This window comes from Ascaphus truei, chromosome 12 (assembly GCF_040206685.1).
Source record: "Ascaphus truei isolate aAscTru1 chromosome 12, aAscTru1.hap1, whole genome shotgun sequence".
NCBI lineage: Eukaryota > Metazoa > Chordata > Amphibia > Anura > Ascaphidae > Ascaphus > Ascaphus truei.
Window position 1 is genome coordinate 5,564,101 of NC_134494.1, and position 3,951 is coordinate 5,568,051.

Consider the following 3,951-nt stretch of genomic DNA (forward strand, 5'->3'; position numbering starts at 1 on the left):
GGAGGCATGTGTCAAAATGAAAAAAACTTTATTGCGGCATAACGGCCAAAAATGTAAAAGCACAGATGAATCCTCTGACGCGTTTCCCGCCTCTAGGGTGCTTTTTGATAAAATTTTTGGCTGTTATGCCGCAATAACGTTTTTATCATTTTGAAACATGCTTCCAGCCCTTCTATGCCAAGCGGTGTGCATCCGTTTCTTCTCTTCTGTTATCAACAGAGAATAACATGCTAGTGCAAATGAAATACAATGCAATGGGGATATATACAACCTTACTCTGGCACAAATCCACTACTGAATATACATATGTGACATTTATAATAAAAAACAGTACATAAACAAGAATATATTTATAATAAGAAAGGGTAAAAGCGTTATTCACAATAAAACATATATGTATTCATTGGATTGTGACATTTAACTAAGAAAAGTGGTTAGTTGTCATTACAATATGTATAATCATATGACATAAATGGCTTCTAATAGTAGATATAATGCCTAGTGTAGAGATAAGTGGACTAACAGAACTACCAAAGGTAAGGTTAGATAATGTAACCGCATCAATAAATTGAGGGTTACGTAAAGAAAAAAAAACAGTATGCTAGACTAAACGAACTAATAGAAAAAAATTATCAGCTAGAATATTAGACTAAAATGCTGGTATCTATCCATTCATTAAGGCCAGATGGTGACCATTTACCCAAGTTGTAAAATCCAAAAGGATTCTCGAATGCAAAGAGTTGAATCTATCTCCTCCTAATTTGGAGGCTGGGATAGATTCAATGCCCAAAATGCTAGAACTAGCTGGATAACTAGAGTGACGGGACGAAAAGTATCTAGGGACATTGTGTGTGAGAATTCCCCTGAGAACAGCACATCTATGTTCAAGGAACCTCACACACACTGGACGCTTGGTACGCCCTATTACTGGATGTTACAAGAGCAGAATAATGCATATTATATAAGGAGTTATTCAATTAATAGGACTTTTGATGGAATTCATTGTTTCATTGGAGAAAGAGGTAAATTAATCATTTAGAATAAGACACCTTGTCTTACCACAGTTTGAGCCAAATTAAATCCATCAAGCTCTCTGAGTTTACTGGACGCAAGTGCATTTTTGATCAATGCCTTGTGAAAAATAACGGGCTGACATGGTAAGGTGATTACTTAAATGGGAATCACAGAGTAGGATATTCCAGTGTTTGTTCAAAACTTTGATAATTGGTCTGCTCGTAATTAACTATCAAATGACTTGAGACAAAGGATGTAAGGTTTAATGAACAGCATTTGTGTGTATGTATGTACACACACCATCTCCATGATTTTGTAATATGCTATTGGCAAAAATCTGGCTCTATAGATGTTGCTTTAAAATGTCTGAGGTCTTTATATACACTACTATTTGGTCTCTGGATATTTAATATCAATGTGTGTATGAATTATTTGTTTCCTGATTAATGTTATCGAGGAAACTAATTTATAAATAGGAAATACGAATATATTTTGCGTTGCAACCATATTATTGTCTATGAATAAAATTTAAATATTGAATTTATGTACATTCCTCCTTTATATGTCTGTGTTATGCACTAGGGCAGCGGTGCACAAACTGGGGGGCGCGACCCCTATGGGGCGGGAGAATTTGCATGGGGGGCACGGGCTGTTAGAGGTCCCGTGCTCTTCCCCCAGGCATTAAATTAAATGCTGGGGGAGGCGTGAGGCCTCTGTAACTTAATTGCTGCCAGCCGGGTCTTTGGCGACGCGTCGCCATGGCAATGCGCATCAAATGACGCGGTGGGGTGACGTGACCCGCTACGTCATTTGACGCCGTGCCATTGGGGGAGGGGGGAGTGAACGCTGCGGCTCCCAGGAAAGGGGCCGCAGCTCAAACCGTTTGCGCAGCGCTGCACTAGGGGAATTAGTTGTTAGTGATATATGTTGAGTTTTGTTTTAATGGTTTTGATGTATGTTGTCTAATTATTGGAGTTTTATTATTTGTATGTATTATGTATTGTATTAGTGTATATTTTGCTTTTAGTGCAGGGATTGACAGCATAGGTTTTCCGTATTCCGCTGCGCTCCTTCCATGGGACTGCTCACATGGGCGGTTACTCTCTTCAGTATGTGTGATGCTGCCTGTGTGGCCGTGTCTCACTGCCTCCGGGACGCTTGGGGAGCTGTCTCTCCCCTGGGAGGCTTCTGCTGTCGGGCCGCGCAGGCTGGGGCATCCCCTGCTCTCTCACTGCACGCTGCACAATGACGTCATGCTCTGTCTGCCGATATTTAAATCGGGCAGTTTGATCTGCTTAGTTAGGACCAGGAGAAGGGTTGACGGTGACCTGTGGCGCCAGTTCTCATGCAGATCTAAGGTTTCAGGGTTGACATTTGCTTTATTCTTGTAGTTAATTTTTGTATTTTGTTTTTATGTTTTGTAGTTTACCTGTTTCTATGATTGTTAAATGTCCTTAAAGTCGCTTTTTCTGTAGATTTACATCAGTATAACAGAATTCAGCATTCTTGTCGTTTGCACACAAAAACAAAATGTTTATTTTGAAAATAATTACTTACATACAAAAATAGTAAGAATGACGATGATGTTTCAAATAGATTGATATTCTTAAGAATAGTTGCACATAGTAACCTTCTTTCTGTTAATCTCTCCAGGTATTAACATTTCTTTCTCCTCTTCATGATATCATCACTCTGACCTGGTCTTTCTTCCTCTGGCCTATCTTCTTCCCATCCTTCCTTCCTAAAACTTATTACTAAGCTCACTGTTGTATTTATCCATAAAGACCCACCCAGTCAGCCATTTTAACATATATTTCTATTCCAAATTAGGTCCTGCAGTTTCAAACTATGATCGAATCAGAAACAGCACACTTATTCTAAACATAGAATACCAAATACAGTAAGGACTGGAAGAGTCTCAGAGCTTTTGTCACAGCCTCTATTCTCAGCTAAAGTCACAGTTGTCAATAGTCACTCAGTGTCAAACCTAAACAGGGTTTCTGCCTACTCTGACCTTTTAGGACAGCTGCACCGTCAAAATAACTCTATAACTGAAAATACAATCAGATATAATATATAGATATGAAGGAAAGTCCAGACTATTATACTGTATACTTTAACATTCTGCATTTGATAACAGATTCATTCATTACAATATAATTATTGCTAAATTGGATTTCTTACAATGATAGCTGCTGAATAAATGTATATTTTTTTAATAAACCTTTAATGCCCCCCTTTCTTTCTGTTTGAATGCATGCTGGAACACTGTTTATTTATTTTCTCACATATTATGATGGCATGTGGGTGGTTCCTATGCACCTTTTAATGATTTAATTATATTTCAATTCGTTTGAAATCGCGTGCTGTCTCCTTCCCTTTATTACATACATAGAGAGAGGTGGGTAGAGACGGGCAGGGACAAAGGAGATGGGCAGAGACAGGAGAAAGACCACATGCAGAGAGAGGATATGCAGAGAGACGACAGAGACGGAGATTATAGACAGAAATAGAGAAATATATATATATACAGTGTTCGACAATTATATACATTTACTCGCCCGGGGCGGGTGGATTTAACCCCCGGGCGAGTAAATATTGGCCCAAGCAGCACACGTGTTTTTTAAATATCCCGCGCTCGCGCTGCTGCTTTTCCCGCGCTCGCGCTGGAGAAAAAAAAAAAAGCCGGAGGCGGGTTCATGTTGTTGGGGGAGATTACCCCGCCTCCGGCTCTCTGAGCAGTGGCCTCCCTCCTCAGCGCTTCTACTCCTCCCCCTTCTGGCAGCCAGCCCCTTCCACGCCTGTCTGCCTCAGGCCTCTGCAGGGCCATCTGTCGCCCCCCCCTCCCTTCCATCAGGCCATCTGTCGCTCCCCCCCCCTCCCTTCCATCGGGCCATCTGTCGCTCCCCCCCCTCCCTTCCATCGGGCCATCTGTCG